The following is a 9160-nucleotide window of genomic DNA, read 5'->3' as shown; positions in this document are numbered from 1 at the left end:
TATGAGGGTTGCGCATGCGAGTTAGCACTCTACATCTCATGTTAACACCAAGACAACACAAAAGCGCGTAAAACTTGCATTATTTAACAAAAATATGCCGCCTCCGTGGCCTAAGGGAACATGCTGGACTCGTAATCCAGCGGCACTAAGTACGAGTCCCGGAGTGGGCGCATTGTTTGCCCTGAAAATGGAAAGGTCAGCTGGCAACTGGCCAACGAGGGTCAACCCAGGCCAGGGGCGGCTGTGTCGCAGCATAGTGCGCACCTAAAAACCTCTGCAGTCCTGTCTGGCAAAAGGGCAGAGGCAAAATTATCCGTTGAACTGGACGGCACGACTTGGGTGGTGGGTTTGGGGTACACGCAACAAGCTATGCTTAGGGGGTACTATGACCCCGAAGATACCCATGCAAACCATTCGGAATGAACTTTCAAAAAGGAAGCAAAAATTGACCTTACCCCAGGTCACTGACCTTACGTTTTAAAAAAAATCTGAAAGTTACAAACTGTAGGTTCTGTCAAGTTTCATTTCTATAGCCAGTTTAAACAATGGAAAATTACCCACAAAAGCGTGTGTGAGATGTGAAAAAAGAAGAAAATGTGTGGTGAAATTTTTAGAGGTTGACCAATTTGAACTGACCTGGGTCACCGATCTTGGTAGATCAAAACCTGAAATCGGCACAAAGGAGCGTTCATGCGTTCTGCTGCAAGCGTTCGTTTTTGGCCTGTGCTAGAAAAAAACCGCGGAAGGAAGTCAACTTCCCCCCCCCCCCCCCTCCTGGCCGGGCACAGGTTAACAAATCTTTCGGAAGGTCCCTTGGACTTGCTGCAGCTCAGCAAGGCGTATGTGGCGCCCCTGTTCCTGGCCAACCACCTGTAAATGGAGCATTGACTTTAGGAGGGCACGACAGCCATGTGTGAAGAAGAGCCGAACTTACCGCGGCTCCGTCAGTCTGTGAAGGACTTCAGGACGTCGTACAGGTCAGGGTTGGATCACTCGACGTCCTTCCTGGACTTATTCCACCTCCATGTGGACCTCGGCCTACTCTAAGGGGCATTCTCATTAAAGAGGAGGCCGAAGCAGGGCTCTTATTTGTGCACATTGAGAACTGAGCGTGTCAGGTGGTTGGCTAGGTATTCGATGGTCTGCTCAGACCCAGATCATCCCTGGCATCTTAAGAGATTCCGCTTCATTGCCTGTCTTGCAGATCTTGTGAAGCTCATCCCGGCTTTCTTAAACACTCTTTAATGCTTTCATGCTCATATCAGTCCCATCAATGCAGCCAAAACTCAGACACAGGTCATACAAGTCAACAGCTTATTCCAACCCTTTGCAATAGGATAGAGTCGTCTTTAAGGGAGTTTCCCACTTTGGGGGCATATATAAGAAACTCACTATGGTGAAGCCTCCGGATCATTTACGTGTAGTGAGGGCACTGTGTGTCAGTGTGTCACAGCAGCACCATCAACATGTGATAAGGAGACTCTGATGGAAGAATGCAATAAGGAGACCGATTATTGTCGAGTCCGAATCACTCTGTCAATTTTTTTCACGGCACTTCATTCCTTCCTTTCTTGGTAGCCCTAAAGTGTAGCCCGAGTCCACAACCTGTAGTTGTTGCGACTGCTGTCGCCATGACAACTGCGGAAGTGATGGTGACGGCAGAGTCTGCTGAGGAACGTTGTCAGCTGTTATGGACTAAAGGCTCCATTTTTGAACTGTTTTAACGCACATGGCGGCCTGTGGGCTTAAAAGGGGCATCTCTACTGGCATGAATGACGTCAGTACAATTGAACGTCTGTGACTAGCACAAGAAGCGGCAAATATCAATTACCGAGAAGCGCAATGGTTGAAGTTTGAACCAATGAGTCGCTTTAGTATTCCGCCGTTTTCCAAAGCCAAATGCGTTTCGAGAAGAGCCACCATTCTATACGCCCGCGGGGGAAATCAACGCCATAGTGTTACGTTTCGTTGAATTCGCGGGATAATAACCTCATGTCTGCACATCTCTTTCCCGAAATAGTGTTCCAAGCTTTCGTAGCATTATTTGTACAAACGTTTTGACAAATTAGTGTTTTGCAAACATTGCAGACCGCACACATTGGAAAACGCATGGAGAATGGACTGATTTAATCTCATAGCGGTGAGCAGGGAGTCCCATAAAAATTATATCGCAGGAGCGATTAACTCAAATAAATTTTCTAAGCCCTAAAGCCTAAGGAGGCTTTAGAGAAACTGACATCAGCAATCACATCACAATCACAATCACAATCACAATCACAGCGTCTCATCTAATGGTGAGTGAAATGTACAAAAAGATGGCATACACTCATCAAGACATTGATCCAGGTCATATGCAGCATTTCTTGAAAGCGTGAATGGAGAGAAAACATATACGACTCTTCGAAATAAAGCTCCTTCCTCCTTCCTAACATAACTAAAAGTAGTGTTGGTCATCTTTGTTCATACTGATCTGGTGAAAGGCAGAATTCGTACCAACAACCGATCGATCCGGCCCGAAATCTGATAACCTCCCCATTTATAAGACCTTAAGTAAGACCTCACCAGCTTCAGGACACTCGTTGAGACTCCTGCTCGCACCATCAGCTGCGGAACTGTCACAAGCCGTTCATAACTTGCGATTGCGACGAATCACTCTTTGTGGCACGAAAGAAAATGAACGATTTTATGCGGAGTATTCCATGCCCTCATTAATGTGACCAAGGGCGCCATAACTGTTATATATGTCAATCAACTTGGATGTATTGCTATGCATGTATTAGCGGTATGTTAACCCAGCCGCCATCGTTCTGTGCAGACTCAATGCCACCAATCGTGAACTGGAGCTCTCGTGATAAGTTTGTGTGATTTTCGACAGAATTTTAATATTCTTCTTCGAAATATGAACAGGAGTCAGGGCCCGCTGGGCAGCTGTGATTCTCAAGATAATCGTTCGTGCGAAGTTCAGGCAAATAGAGGTCTATAACCTGACGAAAGAGGGGCAAAAGTCTTCATCAGCATAATGGAAGCACACCTTTGGACACATGAGGTCCCATTTTGTTATCTCAAACCCTGAATTATTATCACATGTCCACGCGGTGAGGTTGATGAAGTTTCAGTTTTATAAACCTTCCGCCAAATGTTTTTGACCCGATCAGCCTTGCCATTTGGACCATAACCTCACTTTCAACGACTTCGACTCGTAGTCATGTTGAACCAAAAGTCAGGATCTCGGGCTGCATGTCAGAGGCCAAGATGTCCCCTCTGCGTCGCAGCTCAGTCACGACAGGTGAACTACAGCGCCACTTTTTAAGATGAGCTGATACGGACAGTTCACAATTAATTACCCGATCAGCGTTAGGATGAGATAAGTAATGGCTCCATTATACCGGCATTTGAACTACGCTGTTGCTGGGTAAGGTTTTCCAGGGAAGAATCTTAAAATCACTTTCAGGCGGCGCGTCAAGGGGATTCTTTAGCACGCGACAAAAGTACTTGACATGACTGACGGCTGTGTATTGATGAAACAGTAGCCGACGACGCACGTCTAGCACGTAAAAAGCGTTTTTTGCCCTCCGTGTCGCCAGAGCTACTACGTTGCGTCAGCGAGTCTGTCATATCGCAGCATTTTTCCCTAGCTTTGGCTGGATCCATGTGCAGGAGATGATCGGCGGCTGCGCTCGAGTAGGCGACAGACGGAGGAGATTTGACAACAAAACTGACGGTGAACAAAAACTTTTGTGGCTCGCTTAACCGAACTCGTCGCATACCACGAAGGGGATGCATCGCGCATGGGTGATCACATAAAACACCTATGATATCTACAACAGCATGGTCGCGCACAAGTTCACGCCGAGCTCACCACAGTTGTCTTTTTCGCCTGGCAACATTCCAAGTTAACACAGCCGATTGCCTAGAAAATGCGACAGATGTCGCGCATGCCCAGCAGTACAACTCCTTAGCTCTTCAGCTCGTCAAAAACGCCCTCAGGGCTATCCATCTTGACGAGCAGGCAACGTGCTGCCACCATTCACCGCCCACCGCTGCCATGCCTGGGCCATCATCTCAGCACGCTGTCTCCGGGCTGTGTCGGATCTGCCGTAAAGCTGCATTACGCCCGACCACACACTCTGTTGCTGACTGCGGTTTGCAACGACCTCGTGAGGCCCTTACGGCAGTCAGAGCAGTGAGACCCTCACAGCAGTCAGAGCAGTGAGGCCCTCACAGCAGTCAGAGCAGTGAGACCCTCACAGCAGTCAGAGCAGTGAGGCCCTCGCAGCAGTCAGAGCAGTGAGGCCCTCGCAGCAGTCAGAGCAGTGAGGCCCTCGCAGCAGTCAGAGCAGTGAGGTCCTCGCAGCAGTCAGAGCAATGGGACCCTCGCAGCAGTCAGAGTAGTGAGACCCTCACAGCGATCAGAGCAGTGAGGCCCTGGCGGCAGTCAGAGCAGTGAGGTCCTCACAGCAGTCAGAGCAGTGAGACCCTCGCAGCAGTCAGAGTAGTGAGACCCTCACAGCGGTCAGAGCAGTGAGGCCCTCGCAGCAGTCAGAGCAGCGAGGCCCTCGCAGCAGTCAGAACACCGCGTGCCTTCGCTGCGAGGCACTGGCCGTGCATGGGCTCCCACAGAGTGACAAAGCAGGTGCGACAGCTATTAATACCGCGGCACAAATGCATCAGCCAGCAGTTGCAGTGACAGGCTAGAGTGGCGTGTAAAACAACGTGTCTACGCTGACAGTTGAAGGCTCGTGGAGGGGACATGGCACAGAACAGCATGCGTAGATTAGCCCAAATTCGGAAGTCGACTGGCCAAATCGTGTCTGGTTCCATACGCTTGAGTTTGGAGAGCCGCGCCAAGCTCGCGTCCGGTCCATCTGTTCCACTGAGTTGCTGTCAGACGCGCTGCTCAACATAGGAATAACTCGCGAGGAAAATGCAAATTCATTACGGTTGAATGAAATAGCACCGAATAACTCGCAGGTTAAGCATCATTTACTTCACAATCAGCGTGCCACAATGTCCAGTCTTGATTCGTTGCTTCTGATGGAAGCAAAAGACCTATTACTGAGTGCGATATGCTAACGTGCGCTGAAAAAGCTGCAGCAAAATTACCCTGTCGCCTTAGATCGCTGCGTAACTGAAGCGACGTCTTTTTACCAAGCCTTTTCAACCCTTAACTTCATAGGCAGCGTGAAAACAAGCTTATAATTATACAGCGATGACGGGGGCGGGGATCTGAGCGCGGCATTCTGAAGCGCGAAGCCGTCAGAAACGCCTAGCATTAGGATCCAGGTGCTGAAGAGAGCGATCATCGCCGATCAGCTGGGTCATCTGCGAACTAGACAAGGCTTACACTAAGAAGCCTGCAAAGTTCGGCTTGCGGCCCCATCTTCCCCAGCGGGCTTACCCAGCCCTAAAGAGGCCGCGCCACCCACTAGTGCCGTCGCCCGTCTCACCAAATGTCCCTCACAAAGTGAGCGTACGGTGCGTGTCTGGACGGCCAGCGATGCACAAGTGCACACCCTTACTAGGAACTTTTGAAGCGGGTAATCGTATGCCATCTGAGCTTAGCTTCGGCATTAGAGCCGAGCTGATTAGAGGCTTACGGTACGTTTGCAGGGATTCCGACCCCGCCTAGCTGCCGTCGGACACAAAAACTCAATGGTCGCGATGCAGCCGGCTGGCACGGCGTGTTTGGGGCCGTGCGGTCGGAACAGTGATTTGTTCTGCTCACCGACCGCATCAGGCGAGCGAACGTGAACGCGAGGACGGCGCCGTACCTTGGCCACCTCCGCCCCGCACGTGCGCTTCCGATAAATCGGGGCTTGAATTGGACTGGGAAAACCAAGTATCTCATGCATATAAAATGCAAACGATGATTCGTGCAGCACTAAAATGCACATGAATCGTGCGAAGGATTGCGAAAGGTTGTGATGCATTGGCATACTTCCAAATCTGGTTAGAACGTAAGACGGGCGTCAAAACAGGCAATATTTGGTTCGTGTTGTTTTGCGCACTACATGAAATTAACTGGCCGTATCACAATTGGCTGCAAGCCGTATCCATCTTGTGACGCTTAAAGCAACGCTTCGCAGGTCGCGTTTTGCCTGTGTTGCATTCCATATTGGTTTGGATGCTTCGATAACCGATATGTCGCTTATGGACGTCAGGCGTGCTTTCGTCCATGGACCGACTCATTTTAACGGGTGGCACACACCAGATGGCAGCACCTCACTGGGACAGTCGGGCCTCTTCACTCACATGGTGGGAGTCCATGTACTGACCCGACTTGGGCTGACTGTAAGTGGGTCTGCTTTTTTAAGAAAATCTCCTTGCGGGTGAAGTAGGTTCACAATTTTGGCCTATGGTGTGAAATTGACGGGACTTCAATCTCTAGATACAAAATTGTTTCATATTGTACCAAAAACCAAATTGAGCCAGCTCTCCGATGTTGTGAAGCAGACTTCCTAATTGTGGCTTATGGTGTAAGATTGACTGGGCTGAAATCTCTTAACGCCAAATAGTTTTATATTGTACAAAAAAAATAAGCCAGCCATCCGATGCTACATTTTTTTAACCAGACACATCAAGCTGATATAAAAAGGGAGTTGTCATGTACTTCCACCCCACTAACTTAAGGGGTCCTCTGGTAACGAACTTAATTTTTCATTTAGCGTTTTTACATCAAGCAAGGGCGAAAGTAAATGAACAATATGTTCCTGTAACCAACCTTGCCAGCCAAAGAACGCTATTAATCGTCGAAGCCTTCTTAGCGTAAAATAATAGACCCCAAACGACTGTCAAAGGCATGTGCTTTATCCTTGGCCCTTTCCCTTTACTCATCACCCTCACTCACCTCTTCCCACTCACCTGGAGTATGCCCGTTTCTGTTGCTAAAATTTATAAACCACTTTGATTTTTAGTTCTTCTGGATGCGTTTGGTACGGCAAAGCAGGAGCCGCAGATGAATAAACGTCAAAACAGGCGAAATTTGATTTCCTACGAGAGCATTCTAGCAGCCCCCAATCACACAAAAGGCCTTTAACTTCGACTCTGACTTCACCCCAACTGCATGCCGCCTAGCGTAGTGCAGTAAGCTGTCTGCGTTTTTAGATAGTGTTGGTTACTGTAACATGCCGTTTACATAAACTTGACATGAATATTGCAAGATATGTTGTTATCCCATTATAATTGATCGTGCATACACCACTAATTCATGTTTCAAAACTTGTATGCGTCAAAAGCAAGTGTACACTCTGATGGTAACTTTTGAGCTCTCAAACAACAAAATCGACCCGTGGATTCCAAGATCTCAGTTCATGTTGACACATATAAAAGAACTGACGTGAAATTCGCCGCGCGCGGACAGGGATAAGTCAGAGTCGGAATGAACGGTGAGCCGTTGGTTGGATTTGGAATCGTTGCTGGGGAAACGGAATCAAATACGATCGTGGTGCTGACCACAGAAGTCGGCTCCTACCTACCGTCGGAAGGCTCAGGCTCACCAGGAAAGTGTTCCAGTCAGATTTTTTAAATCGGGCGGAAAATTCGAAGGTGAAAAATATGATATTTTTAGTTTTGTGGTTCTGGTTCTATCTTTGGCCCTAACGGAATGGGCGATCACTCTGTTACAACGCAAGCATCATTACCGCATGTTGACCTCTCAAAAGAGTGCGTGCTTATGACAAACGTTTGATGATTATCTGGCAGCATAGAGAAAAAACCTCCAGAGAAAGAAGGATAGCAAATGATTCGCAAGAGCATGCGCAGCTTCACGTGTCGGTAAGGCAGCATTTGGTCGGCAGTCTCAAACCCTTAAGTTTTTCTTCATCACGGTATCGCTCAGTCTGGGGGGGGGGGAAGTGATGTAGAGGCGATTACTATGCCTCCTAGTATAAGTGCCATGTGAATGTGCAATGACGGCTCGCTGATAGTAGTACATATATTGAATTACTTCGACTATATTTAATAAGGAGCAGATGCGAATTGGATTCATCAAACTCATATGGATCAATCATTCGCGGTCGAATGTCTGCTGTCACCCAAAACTCAACATCTCTGGGGTCACAAGGTAATTACCGCACTACCTCTAGGTAATTATACTTGTATCTGAACGTGCATATACTGCAGGCGTTGCATGCATGCCCATGCACGAGTTATTCATCATGAGAGGTATGGGCAGAATCCGTGAGTGATTTGGGCTATCTAATAAGACAACCAAAAGCTTCGCTAAGCTTTTGTTGCGCAATCAAGACAGAGCAAGCATTTTCGTTGAATGGGAAAAGGGAGGACACAGGCCAAGTGCACCTCTGGCACACATCGATTTCGTCGTATCCATTCCTTTATGCATTCATCACCACGGTCTGATCTGGCACACATCGATTTCGTCGTGCTCATTCCTATATGCATTCATCACCGCGGTCTGATTCGGTCTTAACCGCGATCCGATTTAATGTAACAGCATTTTTGGGTGTTCATATCCGGTGGCCATCGCCGCTCAGCGGCGCCTCGCTCGTCACCTGACGGCGATCTGGCAAACAAACCGCGCCCGATACCGCCCGCCGCTGATCCAGCGGCCCACCCCGGCTCGCCCTGTCGGCGCCGAATGCCGCCGGTGGCCGGCCGCCGCCACCTGGGGCTTACCGTCCGCAGGCCCGCAGGCGTGCGGTCACAACAGCGCCGCTACGGCCGCAATAAATCAACGGTAGGCGGCGCTGGCGACGGCGGCGGCCGAGAGAGACACCGCCCGACACCCGCCTGTCGGCAGCCGACGCTGCCGAGGCCGAGGCGGGAGTGGGGGGATGGGACTCACTTTACGACGCATGTGGCTTCTGAGGTTGTCGGTGTCACAATCTCTCTCGAGGATTGTGGGGAGAAAACGGAATAACCGCTGGTAAGTCTTGGGCCCACATTCCCTCAGCTGCGAGTCAAGCGTGCTATCGCTGAGCTCAGCTACGACTAGGGAAGCGGTTTGGGACGTACGGGCTGGTTGCCTTTCGTCAAGCTATGTGAGTTGTCGATCAGTGGACTGATGTACGAGAGCACTGCTTGGATGAAATTGCTGAAAGGTGCGTTTCATTCGGATTGCATGCCGATCGGTGTATAATGTACAGCAATTATGACTCCTACCGTCGTTTTGCAAGTTCAACAAAGCAAACAAAAATCCTGA

The sequence above is a fragment of the Pollicipes pollicipes genome, unplaced genomic scaffold (genome assembly GCF_011947565.3).
Source record: "Pollicipes pollicipes isolate AB1234 unplaced genomic scaffold, Ppol_2.1 Scaffold_6686;HRSCAF=7923_pilon_pilon_pilon, whole genome shotgun sequence".
NCBI lineage: Eukaryota > Metazoa > Arthropoda > Thecostraca > Pollicipedomorpha > Pollicipedidae > Pollicipes > Pollicipes pollicipes.
The sequence above is the reverse complement of the archived record's forward strand: the minus strand, read 5'-3'. Positions refer to the sequence as shown.